At 43.0% G+C, this 26250-nt stretch overlaps 1 long non-coding RNA gene across 5 annotated transcripts; it reads left to right on the top strand.

The window, feature by feature from the left end:
- The first annotated feature begins 1227 nt into the window (after positions 1 to 1227).
- Positions 1228 to 26250, top strand: LOC121841073. Of its 5 annotated transcripts, XR_006080106.1 has the most exons (6): positions 1228 to 1783; positions 13349 to 13609; positions 16076 to 16160; positions 17764 to 17838; positions 24955 to 25008; positions 25190 to 26250. It is a non-coding gene; the product is annotated as an uncharacterized LOC121841073 (long non-coding RNA). The 5 variants fall into 5 exon arrangements; XR_006080104.1 differs by lacking the exon at positions 24955 to 25008 and having other exon boundaries at positions 1229 to 1783; positions 25195 to 26250; XR_006080103.1 differs by lacking the exon at positions 24955 to 25008 and having other exon boundaries at positions 1229 to 1783.

Raw genomic sequence — 26250 nt, 5'->3', positions numbered from 1 at the left:
CGATGCGTAAAGCTTAATTAATAAAGAGCAGTGATACTAGCAAGAGCGGTGTGCAGGTTTCTTCTTTTTTTCTCACCTATCAGCTGGTTCATTCCGACAATGTGGTGACTTTTGGACCTCATAACTTTTGAAATAAAAATTAAATGCAAGTATTCTATCAGAAAAGGGAAAACTTTTCAAAAAAAAACATTTGAGCTCAGGCACCTAATTTTTTTGATGTATTTTTCAACCTGTAAAATGCATAATCCTAACAGGGTGGGAATTTGGAGCCGAAATTAGCCATAGCTCTTTGAGTGAGAAAGATTGAGCTAGCATAATGGTGACCACTTGAACAGGATTTTAACTTCTCTATCAAACATTTTTTAACATTTGAAATTCTGCTAAATGTCTCTATAATTTAGCCCAACAGGGTGAAAATGTATGAGTGGGACATACAGACTAACATGAAATGTGGAAAAATATATAAAACTGAGTGTTTATATTTAAGCTTTGCACCATTGTTTTCCCACCAAAGACATGATGACATTTCCTGAATGTGGTGTCATTGTAGGAAGTTTTTTTTTCTTAAATGGAGAATTACAACAAATTAACAGGTTGGAAGGTAATATCAGGGACACAGAGAAAATATAAAATAATAATAAATACAATAATCATGAAGAAAACTATTGATAAGAGAGAATATAACTAGGACTATAAAATAATGGAAGAAAGATTTTAAATATGTTATGGCTTATACTGTATTTTTCGTGGAACTTGATGAATAACACCTGGGGTCATGGCAAAAACGCTTACCTCCACTGAAACAAAGTGTTCAAAATGCATAAAATTCCCTTTCAATATCCATATTTTTGTGTTTTTAAGGTAAAGGACACCTGACCTTATATTTAAAGCCTTATGGAATCCACATTTTAAACTAAATAACAAGTGATATTTCCTAGGGACAGAAAAGGAAGGCACTGCAATGTAGGAATGACCCAGCTAATACAATCATATGAAAATTGCTGTTCAAAACAACTGGAAACTCGGAACTCTTCGACTTCATTGAGTTCAAGACAATAGGGAAAAAACGAGAGCCGTTTGAGAAAAATTGTTTCCCAGGTTCCAAGTTCTCTTGAAACCACCATTATAGCAAGCTGCTGCACGACAGCACAGTCTATGACGTTGCACGCAACCATTGGTTGATGAATGCAACGTCTGAACAGGGGAACGCGACCGAAATTACGCTCAGCTTTATAGCCTGCGTTTGCACCAACAGGTTTATACGATTGTGTTTAGTGGAAGCGCGGTGAGATGATCTACAGTGCGCGCGGGACTACACTGACCTACACACCAGCTGGCATCTGCAACAAGAAGGATAATTTTGCATGTACACATAAAAATACTATTTATTACATCTGCAGAAAACATAGCAATTGTCAAGTGAACCTTAAATAATTCTACCATCATGGAACTTGACGCGTCTATCATTCTCCCTGCGCTCTTCTTTACCATTCTTGCTGTTGTCTTGGCAGCCAAATTCATCCCCAAAAAACAACCAGAGGAGAAGAAGAAGAGGGTTAAAGTAGGCAACGGAGACGACATTCCACCTTCCAGAGGATTGGCACCAGCAGTAGCAATACTGGAAGTACCAAAAATGGAGATAGTACCAAAAGTGGAGGTACCCCCACAAGTGGTAGAAGCTGAAGTTATACCCAAGCCAGTAACAGTTGCCCCAGTAGTTGAAGAGATCAATGTTGTAGAAGAAGAGACAGTTAAAGAGCCTGAAATGATCCCTGAGGTTCGGGTAAGATATTCTGTTTAGCTTCATTGACCTGTTATGAATAGAACATCTGGGCATAGGTCATTATTTGACTAATTGGTTTGAAGGTGATGAAGTGACTCTTTGGCAACTCTCCAGAACTTCATGAACTGACCACAGCCTTTGTTGCATAGTACCTGGCCAGAAAACACTGCAATTACTCTACTTTTAAATTTAAAGTATTCTAAATCAATATCGTTTTAAATCCAATTTTGTGTAAAGTTGTGCCATTCACGCACTGCTTAAGCATGTCATTTGCAACATCAATGTATTTCTCTTGCAGGCTATTTCACGAATTCCAACAAAAGCTGTTGTCTCTTTTGATAATCTAACATGAAATGTGTTTATTCAGTTAATACATCCTTACATTTCATGCTGGATTTAAAATGAGCCCAGCTTGTATTGTCACAGAAGGGAAAATGACAAGGAAAAAACATCCGTGTCTCCAAGGCCGTTAGAACAGTACTTGATTTATAATGCCCATTTAGTTAATGACTGTGTTATGTGCGTTCCAGAGCCAATGCTCTAAAGCGCATAATAAGCAGAACTGAATGTACCCTGTCTCCCAAGGGCACTCAGCATTTTGACCCCCATACCTGCCCCCCATGTATACTATAGTGCAATTGACCTTTTCCATCACAGGCCTATATGAGCTTTAACCTGACACACACGTCACAGAGAATACATTGAGACACCCTCTATGTTTGGTCCCCAACATACAGTATTTTCTATATTTAATGACCGTGAGGTCAAGAGTATTTGGACAGTGACACATGTTTTGCTGTTTAGGCTCTGTACTCCAGCACTTTGGATTTACAGTGATACAATGTCAATGAGGTTAAAGTGCAGACTGTCATCTTTCATTTGAGGGTATTTTAATCCATATGGGTTAAACCGTTTAAAAATTACTGCCCGTTTTGTACATAGTCTCCCCATTGTAGGGAACCAAAAGTATCTGGACATTGAAGTCATCAAAAGTGTAGTATTTGGTTCCATATTTCTAGCAAAACAATAACTACATCAAGCTCGTGACTCTACAAACTTGTTGGATGCATTTTCAGTTTGTTTTGTTTGTGTTTCAGATTATTTTGTGCCCAATAGAAATTAATGGTGAATTAATACTGAATGAATAATAATGATTGTTACTTTCTCAGAGGCACAAAAATAATGCCCCAAGACATGCTAGCCTCTCACCATTACCAATAACAAGGCAGGTTAGCATTTTTTTTGGAGGGGGGTATGATATTTATACCTCTGTAACTTTCTCACTCATTATTATTCATGATTAGTTCATGATTATCCGCAATCATGGGAGCATCCACATTAATGTAGAAGTGTTCAGAAACATATTATATTCTTATTTACAATAAATATGACTCCAAAATGACACAATACATTATTTACCATTAGTTTCTATTTTACAGCTTCTTCTGTAGTATTTATGTTTATGCTCCTCTTTGTTAGACTGACTTTATCACTATGTTAGTGGCACCATGCCATCTAAATTGGGGTGGTTTGTGTGTACATTACCACCTGCCGTGCATTTTGCCGCGCTCACATGCTCCACATGCTAGTCGGAACTCAGACATTTCGGACTTCCTAACTGGTTGAACCGGCACGTGGATAACTACAACCAGTTAGCAACTCAGACATTTCGGACTTCCTAACTGGTTGAACCGGCACGTGGATAACTACAACCAGTTAGCAACTCAGACATTTCGGACTTCCTAACTGGTTGAACCGGCACGTGGATAACTACAACCAGTTAGCAAGTCGGACATTTCTGAGTTTCCTAGTTAGGGCTAGCACATGAACACAGCATTACTGTCTGAGCTTTACTATTATCTTTAGTTTTTACAGTTGCATTTAAAGTGCACATTTAAGAGTGCTCTCTCCTCCCTCAAGGTGAAACAATCAATCAATCCAATTTATTTATAAAGCCCTTTTTATATCAGCAGATGTCACAAAGTGCTTATACAGAAACCCAGCCCATACAGCCTCCTCTGTTATGAGAAACATAACTTCTCTCCGTTGCCTGCTATATGGGACCCAGCCAAGTTGTGCTGCGGCAGCCCTGGGGCTGGGGGAGCTCACTGGCGAGTCTACATACAGTACGAATGGCATGGCACCTCGTGTGGCTGGCTTTCTGAGGGGCGAGATTAGAATAACATGTCTGTTTTATCAGCATCAGCATTCACATCAATGATCTGGGGCTGGGCTCTCATTTAGCACATCAGAAAACCACCATGTACTGCTCCGCTCTGCACAAGTTTGAAGTCTAATATTATCTACAATAACGTGTGTGCATGTTTTACCGGTTTCACATCATTCATCTGGCCTCTCATCTACCAGGTTGGTAGCTAACCTGCACTACTCTACTCTGCACAAATGTAATACAAACTGCATATTTACATTTTAACTGGAGGTATAGAGTTCTACAATCACTAAACCTTTGCTCTGCGACCAAGGCTACATCTTGGAGCTGTGGAATTTGGGGCGCCTTCCTGTGCTGCTTGCTTTGCTAAAAGTGTTCCCTTATCATTACCCCAACCCCCTCTCCACTCCTTCATTCCCTCTGTCTGCTCATGTTTCTCCTGTATGTCTGTGTGTGCTTAGCAGCAGAGGCATGCTCTGTGTCATGTCCATAGTTCCTTCTGTTTGAACTTCACATTTCTGTTCCTTAATCTTCTCTCACTATCACTCACCTGTGTTGTTTTGGGTGTGGGGGTCAGTGTAAGATGCTCAGAAATGTGTGTTACTGTCCCCCTTCTCAAACCCTATAGACTAGTATAGACCCTATAGAGCAGCCACTATAGAGCAGCCACTGACAAATGTAAAGAGAAACATTAAGATCAGAAGCCAACCCACAGTCATTCTTCCATATCCTCACTATACTCCATCAACAGTATTGAACAGTACTTTCTCCATCAAATGTTCAATTACACATTGCCAAGACAGAGTACTGAATATTCAGCAGTCTTTTTTTGCTTGTTATGGGTTGGGTCTGCAAACCTTTTGAATTGTACCCTACACCTATAGTAGTCTGTGAATATGCCACATGTTATCGTGGCCCCGTCAAAACCAGAAAGGAAACAATCTCCACTAAAGCCCATTATTCCATACTCAAGCTGTAGCAGTGTTGGAACATTGTGTGTGTGCGCACACTTGTCATGGAGGAGCACACAGTATAACATACATACATGTACACAGACATGTCAGCCTATAGTGACCAATCAGGGGCCATGACTTATTAACTCCCAGTATCCAGGCCCTTTCAAGTCAATGTCTGCATTGTGTTCTGAGATTAAGACTTCCCCCTTCTCTCCTCAATGCTCCCCACTTAACTATCTGGTGATATATGCACTCTACAGATGTGTATATGTGTCTGGGTTGGCCTTAAGGTAGCAGAGATACTGTAGTATCCTTCTGGCTGAGATTGATGAGCAGTAAAACAGCATTCTTGTTTTACATGTTCCAATGGCTGCTACACTCTACACCCTGCCCCCATACCCATCCTTTCTTGTTGTACAGTCAGAAAGAGTTAAGATAGCGTTCTCTGCCTCAGGCTTGAATGTAATCATGTTAATCAAGTGTTGTATTTGCTCGCCTCTTTTAGCGATACATCTTCCATGAATTACTGTATCAGGGAGGAACAACACAAATGTTGATTGTGTCTTTTCACAAGTGTGACTTTTTTTGCTTTATTTATATGAACATGTAAAACACTCAAGAAGTTGTTTACAAACCCAAAATTAGTTGCAGATGTTCTTCTCTCTCTGCACCTTCCATTCTAACCTCTCCCATCGTGCTGAAACACACTATAAATGGGAATGTGTCTGGGCCTGCTAGTTAACTCACTGCTCACGCTGGAGAAGGCAGAGATACACAGGCAACAGCTGGAGCCAGCTGTTCTTTAGTCAGATGCAACATGGAGGACACTGTTATCCGGAAGTAGTTTGCTGTCGAAGGCTGTTAACGTATTTTGTTGCAGGCAAAACATTTTTAGTATATAAGGGCCAATGTATGGTACCCTTTGAGTGCTCATTGGGTAAATCCAATGTTTGTCAGTTGTCCCATGAGGGCAGTTCATAAGTAAATCTTAGTTATGTGTATAGTACACAGACTAGAAGAGGAGACTAGGGAGTGTTTCTCAGAACATTCCTCCGCTCTCTGCTCTCTTGTGTGTTTGTCAGACTCCTAACAGTAGCCTGTGATGGAATCTGCAGGGCTGCTTACTCATTGGTCAAGCTCTCCACTGACCTACCTCTCTTGGTATTTCCCCTCGTTTCTCTGCCTACCTACCTCTGCATGCACGCTGGAGCTACAGTCTGCTCTGGGCCCTGTTGTCCTTCCCTTTCCCAGCTGGACTTCACAACCAGATCCAGACAGGCACCCATCCCCATGAGAAGACAATGCCATGGCTTCAAATCACATTACAACTGCTAATTCCCCTCTGTAACACGGGCATTGGCCCATGACAAGAAGTTGGCAGTTGGCACTGACGCTGTAGTGGGCACTGACTCCCTCTCTCCCCAGCTTGACTCACCATAGAGCTGAAACCCTGGTGTCTTTTCTGGCCATGTTGGGCCCTGCGCTGTGCACTAGACAAGTCAACACAGAGGAATGGAGGAGGTCTGCCCAGTGCCGGAGTGAGAGGGGGAGAGAGGAAGCATGAGGGAGTCATTTCCATTCTTAAAAGGTTAGCCAATCCCCCAGTGAAAAGCTAAGAAACAGCAGCTCTTTGTAAATTCATTGGCCAGGCCTGCACAGGCCTCTTGGCAGGTAGTTCCTCTTAAAAGCTACCGTCAACTGCAGTGCTGTATACTGTATGTCTAAACAGTACAGTACATGCTTTCTATACAGTGTTGGTCTGTATGGAGGAAGTCATGGTGGGTTGAGCTGTTTCCTATAGAAGTGTTGCTGCTCTGTATTGTTCTGCCAAAACAACAGATAAACTGTATCATGTGATTCACTCTTTTGATTGCCGTCATGTGGCCTCAATCATTGAGGATGTTCTTACTTAATAAAAGTCAGCTGTTTTGGATAACAGAACAAGGGCTAAACTATTGTATAATTTTAGTAATAATAAAACATATTCCAAGTCAATCATTATTCGTGAGAATCAACATTTGGACTCAATTCAGAGCCATGACATGCTGAAATGAAACCTCACCCATGGTCTCCAGTCCAGTGGTGATGTCATCGATGGCACAATGGAGTAGGATCTCATTCCTGCAGGCCGCCACAGCACACTGTGACCATTGACTGCCAGGACACAAAGCTGTGTGTGTTTGCCTGTTAACAACACCTCTACTAGCAACACCCTATGGCTAGCTCTGCACTTGAGAGTTCTGAACACTAATTGGCTTCATGCTACCCCACTGGATGTTCCTCGCTGTATAGCTCCACACACTGTCGAGGTATGTCTGTCGTTGTTTCATTCATTGGTAATATCAGCCACCGATAAGGCAGTGGCTTTGGGGGAACAATGTGTCTGTGTGTATGCAGAGACACAGAGCAGGGGTGGGAGGTTGCTGAGACAACAGGACACTATTCCACCCCAGATGCCTTGGACCATTGCCCTGAGCCTCTTTTCAGGGGATTGTCTGATGGACAGCAACAACATGACACAGACAGCCTGGTACCCCCTGGTCATCTCAATGGAGGAAGAGAAGAGAACTGGCATGGACAATGTAAAGGAGAGGGTACAATACACCCAAGGGGCTTCAGCTGAATTCTCAGCTGATGCAGTCTTAATGTGGACAGTAAATACACAAAGTTCATCCCGCTACATCAGAGGTGTGGTATCAACACCACCCTTGCCCACCACCCACTCAAGTGGCACGGTAGCACTATAAGTTCCCTGGGGGCAGCTAGAATTTCACTTGGCGGGCCAAGGGCCCTTCCCCAACAACTCTTAAGAGGTTCTCCAGTGAGACCAATGCAGTTTATCACCCTTCTGTTTATTGTTGCTATAAAGGTAGCCACGTTATTCAGTATCCACTTGCAGAGAGGTATCATTCTCTTCTGCCTCCTTCTATGCATGGACCACTGTCAATGTTGCAGATGGCAGGTATCAGGTGTACACAGCTATGCAGCTGTCTATTTACCACCACAAACCGATGCTGGCAGTAAGACCACACTCAACGAGCTGTATAGGGCCATAAACAAACAAGAAAATGCACATCCAGAGGTCGGCTTTCTCGTGGCCGGTGATTTTAATGTAGGGAAACTGAAATCCATTCAATAAAATAAAAATTGCATGTCACCTGTACAACTAAAGGTGGCAAAACTCTTGATCAGAAACGCATACAAGGACCTCCCTCACCTTCCCTTTGGCAAATCAGATCATGACTCTATCCTCCTGCTTCCTGCATTGAAACAAAAACTAAAATAGCAAGTACTATTGACGTGCTCAATACGAGGCAGCTGGTCCGATGAAGTGCGGATGCCATGGATCACAGGCAACATCCGCACTGAGCTAAAGGTAGAGCTGTGGCTTTCAAGGAGCGGAACACTAATCTGGACACATAGGAAATCCTGCTACGACCTCCGATGAGCCATCAAACAGGCAAAGCATCAATACAGGACTAAGATCGAATACTACTACGCCGACTCTGACGCTCAATGCATGTGGCAGGGCTTGCCAATTATTACGGATTACAAAGGGAAACTCAGCTGTGAGCTGCCCAACAACGCAAGCCTACCAGACAAGCTTAAATGCCTTCTATTCTCGCTTCGAAGAAAGCAACACTGAAACATGCATGAGAGCATCAGTTGTACCAGACAACTGTGTGATCTCGCTCTCCGTAGACGATGAAAGACCATTAAACAGGATAACATTTACAAGGCCGATGGGCCAGACGGAATACCAGAACGAGTACTCAGAGCATGCGCCTCAGGAGGCTAAAAAGATTTGGCATGGACCCTCAGATCCTCAAAAGGTTCTACAACTGCACCCTTGAGAGCATCTTGACTGGCTGCATCACCACTTGCTATGAAAACTGTATGGCCCAGTACATCACTGGGGCCAAGCTCCCCGCCATCCAGGACCTCTATACCAGGTGTTGTCAGAGGAAGGCCTGTAAAATTGTCAAGGACTCCAGTCACCCAAGCCATAGACTGTTCTGTCTGCTATCACACAGCAAGCGGAACCAGTTCACCAAGTCTGGAAGAAAAGGGACCCTGAAGAGCTTATAAGCCATAAGACTGTTAAACAAGACGGCTGAATAGCCAAATGCACAGGCTCTATGCACACACTGGACTCTACCCACACACCCACACACACATACTTACACTGACACCCCACACACACATACACACTACATACGCCCACCCAAACATAGCACGTGCACACATGCATACTGAGGCCACACTCACACACACACACCCATACACACACTTTCACACTTACCATACACTGCTGCTACTGTCCATCTACCCTGTTGCCTAGTCACTTTACCTCTATCTATATGAACATAGCTGCCTCAATTACCTCATACCTCTGCACATGGACTCGGTACTGGTACTCCCTGTATATAGCCATGTTATTACCTCATACCTCTGCACATGGACTCAGTACTGGTACTCCCTGTATATAGCCATGTTATTACCTCATACCTCTGCACATGGACTCAGTACTGGTACTCCCTGTATATAGCCATGTTATTACCTCATACCTCTGCACATGGACTCAGTACTGGTACTCCCTGTATATAGCCATGTTATTACCTCATAACTCTGCACAATGACTCGGTACTGGTACTCCCTGTATATAGCCATGTTATCACCTCATACCACTGCACAATGACTCGGTACTGGTACTCCCTGTATATAGCCATGTTATTACCTCATACCTCTGCACATGGACTTGGTACTGGTACTCCTGTATATAGCCATGTTATTACCTCATACCTCTGCACATGGACTTGGTACTGGTACTCCCTGTATATAGCCATGTTATCACCTCATACCTCTGCACATGGACTCGGTACTGGTACTCCCTGTATACCAGTTATCACCTCATACCTCTGCCATGGACTTATGGTACCTGTATATAGCCATGTTATTACCTCTCTGCACATGGACTCGGTACTGGTACTCCCTGTATATAGCCATGTTATTACCTCATACCTCTGCACATGGACTCGGTACTGGTACTCCCTGTATATAGCCATGTTATTACCTCATAACTCTGCACAATGACTCGGTACTGGTACTCCCTGTATATAGCCATGTTATCACCTCATACCACTGCACAATGACTCGGTACTGGTACTCCCTGTATATAGCCATGTTATTACCTCATACCTCTGCACATGGACTTGGTACTGGTACTCCCTGTATATAGCCATGTTATTACCTCATACCTCTGCACATGGACTTGGTACTGGTACTCCCTGTATATAGCTATGTTATTACCTCATACCTCTGCACATGGACTCGGTACTGGTACTCCCTGTATATAGCCATGTTATCACCTCATACCTCTGCACATGGACTTGGTACTGGTACTCCCTGTATATAGCCATGTTATTACCTCATACCTCTGCACATGGACTTGGTACTGGTACTCCCTGTATATAGCCATGTTATTACCTCATATCTCTGCACATGGACTCGGTTCTGGTACTCCCTGTATATAACCATGTTATTGTTACTCATTATTGTTATCAACTGTGTATTTATTCCTTGTGTCACTATTTATTCCTTGTGTCACTATTTCTAAGTAAGCATTTCACTGTTAGTCTACACCTGTTGTTTGCGAAGCATGTGACAAATACAATTTGCTTTGATGTGCTCATGCTGTGAGGTCATGGCCCATACACGCTAAGAAAAAAAGGTTCTACCTGGAACCAAAAAGAGTTCTCCTATGGGGACAGCCGAAGAACCCTTTTGGAACCCTTTTTTCTAAGAGTGTACTGACCCAAAATGACTGAGTGCATGTTAGTGGATGCCACATTTACAGAGGTCAATGTCACTGTATGAGCTGAGTGAGGGGTTAATTGGACAGGCAGTTGTTAACAGGGCCCTAAATCCTCTGCAAGCCATCCTACAGCTCTTGGACTACTTTTGGTGTCTGGGTGGTACAGACACTTGAGGAGCCTAAGAAATGAATGACTGATGCAGAATGGAATCATGACCTCATACACTTCTACTAGAGAGAGCTCTCTGACCAAATTAGGAGATGTAAAAATTGAGTATTGGTGATGATGTTGAATCTTAGACTTACAAAATGTGAGCAATGCATCATCTCATTCTAAAGCAGTGGTATTCAAGGTCAGGGGAACTGCAGTGGGGGTTTTGAGATCAAAATGCAGAGATCAAAATGCAATGAATGGAAGTTTATTTGTTAATATAAAATCTACATTTAACGATTTTAAGATTGTGTCATTAGATTTGTGCTAGGGTGGGGTCGAGAGAAATTCTGGCCCAAAAAATGTTCAACTGTTCTGCCTTATTATTATTCGACCATGCTGGTCATTTATGAACATTTGAACATCTTGGCCATGTTCTGTTATAATCTCCACCCCGCACAGCCAGAAGAGGACTGGCCACCCCAATAGCCTGGTTCCTTTAGGTTTCTTCCAAGGTTTTGGCCTTTCTAGGGAGTTTTTCCTAGCCACCGTGCTTCTACACCTGCATTGCTTGCTGTTTGGGGTTTTAGGCTGGGTTTCTTTAACAGCATTTTTGAGATATCAGCTGATGTGGGGAAGGGCTATATAAATAAATTTGATTTGATTTGATTTGGTCCCCGCTGAAAAGGTTTGAATACCATTGCTCTAAAGGGATTCTATAGACCTACATTCAGCCCTATTATGACCCTGAATAAGATTGCTTTTGTGAATGTGTGAGTTGGGTCCTATGCATGGAGTATTTTGGTGTTTAATAGCTGAGGAATTCAGTGGCAGAGGGGAAGAGGCTGTTGGTGGGTAGGTCTGCTAAATGGATTCCATTCCATTGGTTGGGTGTGAGTAGTCTAAAGAGAGCCTAACCCCTGAGCAGCCATGAGACACAGTTGGGCCTGGTAGTATCCATGCCCCTGGCCTGCTCTGTCTACTACCATTTGCTACTGTGGTGGGTTAGTCAACATGTCCATCGTCATAAAGTCTGCTCCAAGAGGAGGGGTAGGGTTGTGACACAGGTGGCCATGAGCTTCCTCTGCTAAATTTAATATACACTTTTTAAAGTCATGTGGCCAATTTATATAGACACAAATATGAACAGCCACAGGCAGAAATGTCAACAAATCATTTAATATTTTGATTAAATCACCTTCAGCTTCTTTCCTTCACTTTGTCACTTTGGTCTTCTACATTTGGAGAATTTAAAACTACTTTAGAGCTGGACTTTACTGTAAATGAGCACCCTACTTATACTCTTATACTCTTATACTCTTAGGCTTTAGCCATTGTTACTCTGATCAGAGATGACAGGAGGCCTCTGGCAGCACGTCAAGCCCTGAGCCCACTGTGTCCCCATATGTGACCTCACTGTCTCTCTGTGTCCTCACTGTGAGATTAGTTCTCCCATGTATCAGACACCATTGCATGAAAATATTTTGGTGAGTTGTGTGCGTGTGTGCATGTGTATGTGTGAGTTCCTGCGAATCCAGTTCTGTCAGGGCTAGGGAAAGTTCTGGAGCGGGAGGGGTGGAGATGGATTGAAGGGGGTTTATTTATGCCTGTGTCATTGGCAGGCGGCATACAGAGAGGACAAAGCCACTAAACAAGAACCTGAGAGAGAGAGCTGCAAATGACAGTTGCCACTCATAGAAGAACCATTACAATGGGTCAAGAGGTTATCACGTCCACAGGGCTCAGCAGTTGAGTCAGCAATTTGTTGAGGTTTGCACAAAATATGCAGGGTTTGACATTTCAGCATGTGAAGGATGATATTCTGGGTTATGTCCCTCCAGCACCAATTTAAGAGCAGAAAAAGCCTTTTCTACTTTTTATAGAATGTGGGATGCGATACTGTTTAAGTATATGGCTATATTTCCCCACCATAGACCTACTCCTTATAGACTGGGGCAATTTGGATACTATGGGGGTGTCCTATTGCTGTCTTTAGTGACAATTTGACAGACACTCACTCTGTATTTTTGCATGAGTTCTGTTCAGTGGTTCTATTCTTGGCAGTTTCCCAAAGTCAGTACTGATTGAGCTGATGAGTTCTCATATACAATCACTGGCCTCAGTCATCTCTGTCTTATATTCCCCAGGAGGCTATACATGACAAACAACACTCATCCGTTCTTATTGTTATTAACGTGAGCAGTTGGTTCCACTAATGTAATTGTCTCAGGTACTATAGAAACAAGTTTAGCCTAAAGCTCAGCTATATTTAGAACCTAGGACTGCTAGGTTGGGAATACAACACAATTCCCTATTAGCCCATTAGCCACTGACACTGACCATTGAAGGCCATTGGAAAACAAAGTACTGTTCGTGGTCAGATTTTTTGCTCAATATTAATCACAATTCCATTGTTTTAAACAGCATTTCAGGTGTACAGTAGATTATATCTGTTATACACTTTGTCCTGCAGGCTGTGCCAGAGCCCATGCCAGAGCCCGTGGTTGAGCCAGAACCTGTGCCTGAGCCCATCCCTGAGCCAGAGCCCATCCCAGTCGTTGTTGAGGAGCCCATCCTTGAGCTCATCGCGAACTTGAACCTGTATCTGTGGTGAAGGAGGTCCCCGTCAGAGAGCCCACCCCTGAGCCAGCAAGGGAACCCAACCCCAAGCCAGCGAGGGAACCCACCCCTGAGCCCATCTTCATGCCAGAGCCAGAGGACCTTGAGAGCAACGGTAGTATGTTTTAATAGTTTTTGGTGTCAGCTGTCAGCTGTGGGTACAGTCAGTCGTCCGAAAGCAGATCAAGTTTGACTCCCTGAATGGATTGACATTAGCAATGACCAACTGCATCAAACCAACCTCAAAGGGCCCTAATGCATTAGCCAGCATTAACTGGATGCACATCACTGCATACCCAGCAAATCCTCATTTAAACTGGATCTGGGGTGGCTAGCAGATACACTGGCTTGTATATACACCGTGGGGTACATCCTCCACTGACACATCCCCTTACAGTCTTGAGACTTGCCCTCCTTTCACTGGAACTGAGTCGTGCATTCAAACCAGCCACCATTTTGTCTTTCAGTCAGGTATTTTCTGATCCCTCGAGGCCCCAGGTCTCCATTGAGGCAGGTCTCATTGTGCCATGATTACAGTAAGTGTTTCCAGGTGAGAGGTCAGGCCTCCCAGGAATACTGTACAATACAACAACACAGAGCCACACAAACACAAGAGCTTTGTGCCTACATGGTCTTTCATACTGTCACGTATATATCTGACTAGGTTTCAGTTGGACGCCTCCTTTTGTTACAAATTATTTGTAGACTGTATATTGACCGCAAAAATCCCAAACAAATACTATATCATATTTGACAAAAACATAATAACATAGTATATGATCACATAACTGTATATCTCTCTATTATGCGTGGCAATACTTTGGAACAGATTTTCAAAATTAAAATAACTTGGAACTGATTTGCTGTTGTTTTGTAAGTCCAACAATAAAAAATTAAATATGCATTGATTTATTTATTTTTGCTAAAAAAACTTGGGTGGCCAAATAAAATCACCTGTGGGCCAAATTCGGCCAGAGGGCCACCAGTTGGGGAACCCTGCCTTACAGTATATCCTCACTGAATAGCATACTGACCACTGTTGCTGCTAGCGAGCAATCATCACTGCATGTGTGTGCAGGGAGATAACACCATTCCAGGACAAAACGTATAGTAAAAGCTCCCCGTTTTGCATGTTGAGATGGTAAAGGGGAAAAATGTGGACTTTGAGGCCAAATTTGATCTCATGTCTCCACCTCACCAGCAGTTAACTGTTGATTGACAGTGAAACATGAGTTTCATTAAGTGACATGGATGGATGATTGCTGTAGGGGAGTTTGGTTTTTAGGAACAAACTGGATTAGCAAGGAAAGTACATTGATTATACCAAACATGGGAACACTTTCAAAGAAAATATTGAGTTGCACCCCAGCCCTTGCTTTCAGAACAGCCTCAATCCCCCTGTCAGGGCATTGACTCTACAAGGTGCTGAAAGTGTTCCACAGGAATGCTGGCCCATGTTGATCCAATGCTTGGGACAGTCTGATGAGACCAGTTGGCTGGATGTCCTTTGGGTGGAGAACCATTCTTGATACACACAGGAAACTGTTGAGCATGAAAAACCCAGCAGTGTTGCAGTTCTTGACAAACCGGTGCGCCTGGCACCAACTACCATACCCAGTTCAAAGGCACTTACATATTTTGTCTTGCCCATTCACCTCTGAATGGCACACATACAAAATCTATGTCTCAATTGTCTCAAGGCTTAAAAATCCTTCTTTAACCTGTCTCCTCCCCTTCATCTACACTGATTGAAGTGATTTAAGAAGGGACCTTAAGTAAGGGATCCCATTTGGATTCACCTGGTCAGTCTATGTCATGGAAAGAGCAGACCTTTTTAATGTTTTGTACACTCAGTGTATTTATTGCTTTTTTTTTAAAAGTTGACAGTTACCTAAGGACAGAAAATGAACACTAGTTCACCGTATGATGCAGTTTATGATCATCCTATGATCATGTTTAACATCTCTATGTAGCTTGTATCTTTCAGGTGTTACATGAAACACCACATTACATCTAATTATTGAGCTCAGTGTCTCTTTCACTATCAGACCTGTCTTTAGAATGGACTCCTGGGAAAACTGATCAGTGTCTCTTTCACTATCAGACCTGTCTATGGGATATGGCCTGGTTTGTACCTCTGTCTGTATCAGTAAAGTGTATTCCTCTAAAGGAGAGACAAACTGGCTCACTAAGACACGGGACTGCTGGGGTCTGGTTCCACCGATAGCACAGGGTTGTAATGTCACTCTGTGTACTGTAAATTGAATCAGTGACGTTGGCACACATAAAAGTGAATCAGCCACCTGACTCTGAATTTAATTACAGCCACACGGTCACTCTTGGCTCTGTTTTGACTGTACTCTACTACTGTGTGTCCTTCCTGTAATCCTGATATACTGCTGCAAAAACAGGACTGTAACTAACAGCCACAGTGGTCCCAGAGGACTTAGAAATCCAAACATTTATCTGTTTGTGTATGTGTGTGTTTGTGTGAACATGCATGTGTGTGTACTGTATGTATGAATGATGTGTAAGTGTGTGTTGACCATGGTCCCTCATGTTTTCTCTGACGTGGCATCAGCTGAGGAGGTGCACTTTACCCCAGGAATGAAGATTAGCAAGTTGGAGAAGATGATGACCAAGGAGGAGATGGAGGAGGAGCAGAGGTGAGTGCCCCCTCTCTCTCCCTACTGCCCCCTTCTCCTGGCACTGTAGCATGACTCTAGTTAACCTATCCTCCTACTGCACGCCAATGCAACCACCTTCTTCCTCCTCCCTCCCCTATCCTGTCCTTGTGTGTTGACCTGGCATTTAGGTGCTATGACAACATCTATGACAACATTTACCCTGCAGATCAGAGGGGGGTTGGTCACAGAGTGGAAGATAAACCAATAACCCACCAAAGCAGTGAGGGACTTCCAGACCTTGTTCCTGTAGCTACTAACTCCCTCAAAAGAAATGTAAACTTGAGACATCCCACTGGGCACAGACGTCAATTCAACGTCTATTCCACATTGGTTCAACGTAATTTCATTGAAATGGCGTGGAAACGACGTTGATTCAACCAGTGTGTGCAGTGGGATGTTCTGTATCTTTATAGGTCACCAGATTGTAAAATAAGATTAGTAAACTTCACTGAAGAAAATTGAGGGGCTCTTAAGGAAGGAGACAAAAACAACAACCAAGACTGCTTGTTTTGAAGCCTAAAGGTTACTGTTAGTTTGTAATGCTAAACATCATCCTACAGACTGTGGTGAGCTTGTGGTGGGAGGCTGGCATAGGGAGCGAACAGCCTTTCTCTCTTCTCTCTCTCTCTCACATCCTAGGGCTTGAACTTGCAAAAGCAGAGGGAGGGAGGCCTTATGTGATGTAACCCCTCAAGATGCCTCCTATCTTTTGGTTTAGCCAGTCCTGTTCTCTGTTAGTGGAGTGGTGCAGTGAGCCTGGGGCCCAATGCTTGCTGGGGGTTGGAATGACTTAGTAGTGAGCGTGCAGGGGGCGGATGTGGACTCTGTTTAGGGGTGTGACAACAAGGCAATAACATGGATTAATAGCAGCACTTACCGTTTTTGGGGGGTTCCCCAGTTTCTATAGCGAGGGGAGTGGATGTCTTAAACGCCATGTGATTGGTGGCTTGTGCCTTCTAACACAGGAATTTAATCAAGGTCTTAAAATATCTGCCAAGCTTGGCTCTGTTGGTTTGTTATGTTCCCATGGAGTTGTGAGCTGCGGAAGAAGGAGGAGGAAGGGAGGAAAGGCATGTGGGCCCTGAGTTTCAGGAATGTTTTTCTTTGTCTTTTTTGGGGAGTATGCTTCCACTCTTGTTTGAAGCCTGAGCAGTGACTCATGGTTTTAAATGACCAACGATATATTAATACATCTTTATACGATTAACTATAGTCCCATTCCAGCCCCAAACCCAGCTATATGTTACTAAATCCCTGTGCCTTGTACCCTCTGCTGTTCACTTATGTGTTTACACACAAGAGCACAGCATGTACTTGCTCACCACACCAACCGTTGGGCCTGAATTAACCTCAACCACAACTTTGGCCTAAACTTGACTTCATAAAGCTCAGTGCAATGCTTTCCTTTTGGCACTAGGTTTTATGTGGAAAAGATGTAAGCATGTGAAACCTATTTGCATTGCCATAAGTGCCAAAGTTGGGGACAAAGCTGTGGTTAAGTTGTCTGTTTCTAAGATGTGGAATTGTGTAGAGTTCTGTGCAGCTGTACATAACAGCTTTCACCCTGCCTTTATCTTTTCAGGATAGAGCTCACACCTGACTTTACCTCTCTATAAGCAACATCGACAAGCACACTGTGAGTTAGGAAGGATTATGGGTAAGGTATCATTCAAATTTACCCCCAGAGCCTCTTATCCTCTCCCAAGTTTCAAAAATACCACCTCACCTCCCTCCTTTCTCCTCTCACCCACTACCCAGGGTGTGACACATCACTGGTGAAGGGCAGAGCCATATACAGTACATATGTACAGTGCCTTTGGAAAGTATTCAGACCCCTTTACTTTTTCCACATTTTATTACGTTACAGCCTTATTCTAAAATACATTTAAAAATAAAATACAATCTACACACAATATCCCATAATGACAAAGCGAAAACAGTTTTTAAATTGTGTTGCCAATATATAAAAAAAACTGAAATACCTTATTTACATAAGTATTCAGACCCTTTGCTATGAGACTCGAAATTGAGCTCTGGTGCATCCTGTTTCCATTGATCATCCTTGATGTTTCTACAACTTGATGGGAGTCCACCTCTGGTAAATTCAATTGATTGGACAGGATTTGCAAAGGCACACACCTGTCTATATAAGGTCCCAAAGGTGATAGTGCATGTCAGAGCAAAAACCAAGCCATGAGGTCGAAGGAATTGTCCGTAGAGCACTGAGACAGGATTGTGTCAAGACACAGATCTGGGGAAGGGTACCAAAAAATGTCTACAGCATTGAAGGTCCCCAAGAACACAGAGGCCTCCGTCATTCTTAAATGGAAGAAGTTTGGAACCACCAAGACTCTTCCTAGAGCTGGCAGGCCAGCCAAACTGAGCAATCGGGGGAGAAGGGCCTTGGTCAGGGAGGTGACCAAGAACTTGATGGTCACTCTGAAAGAGCTCTAGAGTTCCTCTGTGGAAATGGGAGAAACTTCCAGAAGGACAACCATCTCTGCAGCACTTCACCAGGTGGCCAGACTAGAGTGGCCAGACGGAAGCCACTCCTCAGTAAAAGGCACATGACAGCCCACTTGGAGTTTGCCTAAAGACTCTCTGGTCTGATGAAACCAAGATTAAACTCTTTAGCCTGAATGCCAAGCGTCACTTCCGGAGGAAACCTGGCTCCATCTCCACAGTGAAACATGGTGGTGGCAGCATCATGCTTTCGGGATGTTTTTCAGCGGCAGGGACTAGGAGACTAGTCAGGATCGAGGCAAAGATGAACAGAGCAAAGTACAGAGAGATCCTTGATGAAAATCTGCTCCAGAGCGCTCAGGACCTCAGACTGGGGCGAAGGTTCACCTTCCAACAGGACAACAACCCTAAGCACACAGCCAAGACAACGAAGGAGTGGCTTCGGGACAAATCTCTGAATGTCCTTGAGTGGCCCAGTCAGAGCCCGGACTTGAACATGATCGAACATCTCTGGAGAGACCTGAAAATAGCTGTGTAGCGATGCTGCCCATCTAACCTGACGGTGCTTGAGAGGATCTGCAGAGAAGAATGGGAGAAACTCCCCAAATACTGGTGTGCCAAGCTTGTAGCGTCATACCCAAGAACACTCTATGCTGTAATCGCTGCCAAAGGTGCTTCAACAAAGTACTGAGTAAAGGGTCTGAATACTTATGTAAATGTCATATTTAAATTAGCAAATTTTTTTTTAAAAAACTGTTTTTGCATTGTCGTTATGGGGTATTGTGTCTAGAGTGATGAGGGGAATAAAACAATTTAAAACATTTTATTTAGAATAAGGCTGTAACGTAACAAAATTTGGAAAAAGTCATGGGGTCTCAATATTTTCCTAAGGCACTGCATATATATGACTCTGGTGAAAGCAGTGTGTATCGATGCATTCACCCATTTACTGATTACACTAGTATGACATCACCAACAGTGTACCTTGACACCAGGCGATTGGGCTGTAGGTTATTGTTTTTTTGTCTTTGAAGGGACCTGTTAGCCACTGATAGGCTTCCACTGATGTGGTAGAGCACATATCGGGGCACATTCTGGCAGAGCTTGCTTTATCCTTTCTATTTTACACTTTCTGTTTGATCCCCGCCAACGGCCACCAGAACTACAGTGCATTCAGAAAGTATTCAGACCACTTCCCCTTTTCCACATTTTGTACATTACAGCCATTCTAAAATGTATTAAATATTTTATTTTCCTCATCAGTCTACACACAGTACCCCATAATGACAAATCGAAAACAGGTTTTTAGACATTTTAGCTCATTTATTAAAAAAATAAAAACAGAAATACCTCATTTACAATTTAATCCATTTTAGAATAAGGCTGTAACGTAACAAAATGTGGAAAAAAGTCAACGGGTCTGAATACTTTCTGAATGCACCGTACATCACTTCCCAAACATCCCTTCCCATCCCCCATCTACATTCCCCTGTGTCTTCAGACAGTCTAATATCCTGGAGCTTCAGGTTCTATAAGGATACAGTTAATAGTTATCATATGCTGGTGTCTCACGGCCATTGAAAACAAAGGGCCCTGCGATCATGGGAAATACTGCACTGGGGCACCAATGTTGGTCATCATCAGTGCTGCAGGGAGACTCCCCTCCCACCTTCTATTAATGCTGGTGCCAGAGGGGAATCCATTTGAATTGGTTGGTGGTGCGTGGCACCTGCTAAACAAATGCATGAGAGAAAATCAGTTACTCACTTACTGCACACCCAAAATGGCTGCCATGATAGTATTAAAGAGTTTCATAATTTAATGGTTGGGTGGGACTTTTATCAGGACCACTCTGATTTTAGGAGCCACCTGCAAAATTTGAACTAATCTTGTGCCAACAGCTGTGCTTGTACACACTCAGGGGTCCTTGCAGAGAGCAGTTTTGAAGTTGAATTATAGCTGAGCCCTGAACCTTAGACCTTTGCTGCTATACCATTGGGCCCTCTGCAGGCAATATCGAGGTAGTGAGACACTTAAATTGGGGATTTTTTTTACTGTGTCTGTGTGAGCAGAAATGCTTTCACTATAATTGCATTTTTATTCCAGATATTGACAGCATTTGATCAGTGTAGCCTGAAAAGGCAAATCAGGCCACTATTTGAAAGCCATGTTTATTGTCTCTACTTGACAAATAAAGATCAACATTATTATTGCAATAAGGCTGACTCACTGGAATATAGGTATCTTCCCAACAAATGTTTTGCTCATAAACTGTTTATGTTCAGCCTATCAGTGTCTGTAGGTCTATATAGAATGTGTATTACTGTATGCCTGTCCTATTTCCAATTACAACATTGTTCTCTAGGGACAAATAGACAGGGGTCACAACATTGTTATTATTGCAATAAAGGCTGACTCACTCTAATAGTATGATATAGTGTCCCATTTAATTTTAGATGTCCACAATCCATTTTGTATGATATGTTAAGGAATTTTAATTCGTCTGATACAGTATGTTACGAAATTGCTAAACCTATGATATGTTCCAATTGCAATTTATTTGTGGTTAACGTTAGCTAGGTGGCTAACGTTAGCTAGACAAAAGGTTAAGGTTAGGTTTAGGAATTAGGTTAAAGGGTTAAGGTTAGTGTTAGGAGAAGGGTTAGCTAACATGCTAAGTAGTTGCAAAGTAACAAAAATTTGTGTTATACTTCCACCCTACTTTAGTTTTTGCCTTCACTAACCTTTTACTGCAGTGGGCTAAATCAGGGTCACACAGACTGTTTATTGGTAGTCTTAAACAAAACTAAAACCAAAGTATTTTTTAAATGATTTAACCTTTATTTAACAAGGCAAGTCAGTTAAGAACAAATTCTTATTTACAACGATGGCCTACCGGGAACAGTGGGTTAACTGCCTTGTTCAGGGGTAGAACGACAGATTTTTACCTTGTCAGCAGGATTCAATCCAGCAACCTTGTTCAAAACTGGCACAATGCTTTCAGTTAACAATTCCACCACTACGCTACCTGCCGCCCCAAATATACACCTCACACACATTGTTATGGGCTTAAAAATAAGACGCCTGTACCATGTCAGATATAGAGTTGAAATGTATAAAGTTTTGAGTTTGCATCCCAATATTGCACTTTAAATAAATCAAATCCAATCAAATTTTATTTGTCACGTACACATGGTTAGCAAATGTTAATGTGAGTGTAGCGAAATGCTTGTGCTTCTAGTTCCGACAATGCAGTAATAACCAACGAGTAATCTAACCTAACAATTTCACAACAACTACCTTATACACACAGTGTAATGGGATGAAGAATATGTACATAAAGATATATGAATGAGTGATGGTACAGAACAGCATAGGCAAGATGCAGTAGATGGTATCGAGTACAGTATATACATATGAGATGAGTAATGTAGGGTATGTAAACATTATATTAAGTGCCATTGTTTAAAGTGGCTAGTGATAAAAAAAATTACGGTTTAAAGTGGTAATGGGATAGTGATAAAAAAATTACGTCAATTTTTCCATTATTAAAGTGGCTGGAGTTGAGTCAGTATGTTGGCAGCAGCCAGTCAATGTTAGTGGTGGCAGTTTAACAGTCTGATGGCCTTGAGATAGAAGCTGTTTTTCAGTCTCTCGGTCCCTGCTTTGATGCACCTGTACTGACCTCGCCTTCTGGATGATAGCGGGGTGAACAGGCAGTGGCTCGGGTGGTTGTTGTCCTTGATAGTCTTTATGGCCTTCCTGTGACATCGGGTGGTGTAGGTGTCCTGGGGGCGCAGATAGTTTGCCCCGGTGATGCGTTGTGCAGACCTCACTACCCTCTGGAGAGCCTTACGGTCGTGAGCGGAGCAGTTGCCATACCAGGCGGTGATACAGCCAGACAGGATGCTCTCGACATTGTGCATCTGTAAAAGTTTGAGTGCTTTTGGTGACAAGCCGAATTTCCTGAGATTGAAGAGGCGCTGCTGCACCTTCTTCACCACGCTGTCTGTGTGGGTGGACCAATTCAGTTTGTCCGTGATGTGTACGCCGAGGAAATTAAAACTTACTACCCTCTCCACTACTGTCCCGTCGATGTGGATAGGGGTGCTCCCTCTGCTGTTTCCTGAAGTCCACAATCATCTCCTTTGTTTTGTTGACGTTGAGTGTGAGGTTATTTTCCTGACACCACACTCCGAGGGCCCTCACCTCCTCCCTGTAGGCCATCTCGTCGTTGTTGGTAATCAAGCCTACCACTGTAGTGTCATCAGCAAACTTGATGATTGAGTTGGAGGCGTGCATGGCCACGCAGTCGTGGGTGAACAGGGAGTACAGGAAAGTGCTCAGAACGCACCCTTGTGGGGCCCCAGTGTTGAGGATCAGCAGGGTGGAGATGTTGTTTCCTACCCTCACCACCTGGGGCTGCCCGTCAGGAAGTTCAGCACCCAGTTGCACAGGACGGGGTCAAGGCCCAGGGTCTTGAGCTTGATGACGAAGTTCGGGAGGGTACTATGGTGTTAAATGCTGAGCTGTAGTCGATGAACAGCATTCTCATTCCTCTTGTCCAGATGGGTTAGGCAGTAGGTATTCCTCTTGTCCAGATGGGTTAGGGCAGTGTGCAGTGTGGTTGCGATTGCGTCGTCTGTGGACCTATTGGGGCAGTAAGAAAATTGGAGTGGGTCTAGGGGTGTCAGGTAGGGTGTAGGTGATATGGTCCTTGACTAGTCTCTCAAAGCACTTCATGATGAAGGAAGTGAGTGCTACGGGGCGGTAGTCGTTTAGCTCAGTTACCTTAGCTTTCTTGGGAACAGGAACAATAGTGGCCCTCTTGAAGCATGTGGGAACAGCAGACTGGGATAAGGGTTGATTGAATATGTCCGTAAACACACCAGCCAGCTGGTCTGCGCATGCTCTGAGGACGCGGCTGGGGATGCCGTCAGCCCAGACGGCTATATCACAGAAGACTGTAATATATCAAAACTGTTTGACATAGAAATACCAGATTTTCAGTTTATTAATGATGAAATTCTGAAAAATATTAATAACATTCCAACTATGAGGCCACTATTTATTTGGAAGGAAATGGCTTCAGCATTTGCAGACTGTATGTCAGATTGAGTTTTCAACGATTATCACGTTACACTGTGCGACGTTACCAAATTAAAATCTTGATATCAACCTGGCCAGATTGTACGATTTGCTTCAGTTCTGTCGTCACGTTCTGCAATTTGCCTGCATTTGATCTGAGCATGTGCCAGCACCAGCAGCACAACCCTCACTCAATGCTTATGCGTGAGTGAAGTGAGTTCTGAATAAATTCAAGTAGGCATCTTAGAAATAGTTTTCACATACTAACTTTATATGTCCGTTTAATTTGATTGGCGATTTTGTGCATTTATCGAAATCCCACCAGGTAGCAACAAACAAGACTATTTACAGGGAAATCGTTCTTCTTGCACAGCATGTAGGTTCAATGTTTAATTCAAACTATTATGTTAATCTGACTATTCACAATAATTATATTGTTGTGTGCATATACTCAGTGGCGGCCGTCTTCTTATTGGTCAGTCACCGGGATCAGCTCATAACACCAGCCACACTACGCGATAAAGGACACCGCTTTGTCAGAGCCTACGATTGCACGTAGCGGTACTTAATCAGTACTTAATCGGCAGACCTAGACCCTGTCACACTGAACGAGCCAAGGCGTCCGACAATAGTTTCTGACCTAAGAATTTGTCCGCCACGCGGAAACTTTGTCTGGGACGGCAAAGTTGTGGCATAAAACGGCTAAAATTGTACAGTCTGCAAAGGCCGTACAAAACGTAACATATAAGTGGAGTGTCCCAGATATACATTTACTATGTTACGTCTAGTCTATGAGACCAGGCTGCCAGGGGAAGAATGCTTGTTTCAATAGTTAATTATTCAGCTGTCACATTCACATGTCTGCTGCAGCTATTAGAAAGCATATGATAATCTGGTCTCTTTGTTACATTGCACTAATTAGGACATACTAACCTTTGAAATGGCATGCATCTCACACATTGCCATCTAACCTGCCTGGGAACTCTGTGGTGCTCTGGGGTGAAGTTTCTCCCAAGTGCAGATCTAGGATCAGCTTCCCCTCTCACAACCCTAATTAGTAAGGAACATGCAAAACTGACCCAAAATCAGCATCTAGGGGCAACTTCACCGTACACCAGTGGGGGGGGGGGATCTGTGGTGGTGGTGGTGGGTATTCTATGGTGGTATACTATTTTCCGTGTGTGTTTTGATCAACCTTTGGTCAGAGCACTGTCTGCTTTAGGTCTCTTGAAACTACTAAACCCTGATGCATGCTGAAGTAACAATCCTGACAATGGTGAGTGATCTCACTCTTTTCCAAGTCACGAGTTTGATATCAGTCAAATTCCAATACTACTTAACATTTCTGACTCTTAAGCTAATAACAATAACTGGCTAATAATATCAATGAAATAGCTATATTTGTCAATAGATAACTGTTTGTTTTGTACTGACATATTAGTACTCTCTTTTTCCAGTGCAGCTGAGTAGGCGATGAAGAAACGGAATGACTCAACACCCACACCTTTCTATTCTTTACTTTGTTTTGTGAAAAGTGATCACTGAAGAAGAACCTTTGAAACCTCTGCTGAGAAGAGTGATCTCTTCTGTTGATTGTCCGGCAACTTTGCTGTTGATATGGAAAATATATGTTGCTTTTTGTCCTCTCCCCTTTTCTTTCCTTCTTTCTTACTTTGAAGGATGTGAATTAAAGGCTATTGCTCAACTCTGCCTGTGAATAGCATGCTGCATTACACCAAACACACAAGTGCCTATGTGAATCTTTAGTCCCCGCCCCTTCGCTTTCTATCTGCTCTCTTACTGGTGGCGTCTATCCTTTTGATTAGAGCAGGAATGATTCATTCTGGATTCTGAGACTCTGATAGTCGCAAAGGAACATTTGAAGATAATACATCCATGCTTATTACAGAGTATGACGTGTGGGGTGTGCAAAAAAAGTTCCCGAAAAAAGTAAGGTCGGGAACCACTGGTTTAGAAGAAATGGATGACCATTGCAATACCAATACAGTAAGGAAGTGTTTAAATAGCTATTATGGGTGAAGGGGTAGGGAAGGGTTGTGTTGTTTTTCATTGTTTTAAAATATGAAACTGTGATTTAAAGACATGACAAGTGATTTGCATGCAAAGGCCCCTCTACCCAAGTCTTTGTCTGTGTGGCCACTGTCCATTGTGAGCCAGTCCCAGACACTTTAAGTAATGTAACAAATGCCAATCAGTAACATCCAAATAGCCTACTGATGGCATTCTGAATGCTGAGAAAACCATATATCTCACTTCTGTCCTGACTCTGACGATCACTGGGGCTTTTGTCACTTTATAAGTATGTAACCAATGCACACTGACAATGAATGGGCTTCCTTTCATATGGGACTGGAGCTCGGTAGATAGAATGGCTAAAGTGGAATATGTGTATGACAACCCGTAGTGATTTTTGTAGAGGGATTGAAATGTTTTGTTTAAACATTATGTTTTTGGGCTTTTGTAAACTCTTGACTATTAAAAGCCAGTTTGTCTAAAA

The sequence above is a fragment of the Oncorhynchus tshawytscha genome, linkage group LG27 (genome assembly GCF_018296145.1).
Source record: "Oncorhynchus tshawytscha isolate Ot180627B linkage group LG27, Otsh_v2.0, whole genome shotgun sequence".
Taxonomy (NCBI): domain Eukaryota; kingdom Metazoa; phylum Chordata; class Actinopteri; order Salmoniformes; family Salmonidae; genus Oncorhynchus; species Oncorhynchus tshawytscha.
This window is presented reverse-complemented; position numbering and strand designations above follow the sequence as displayed.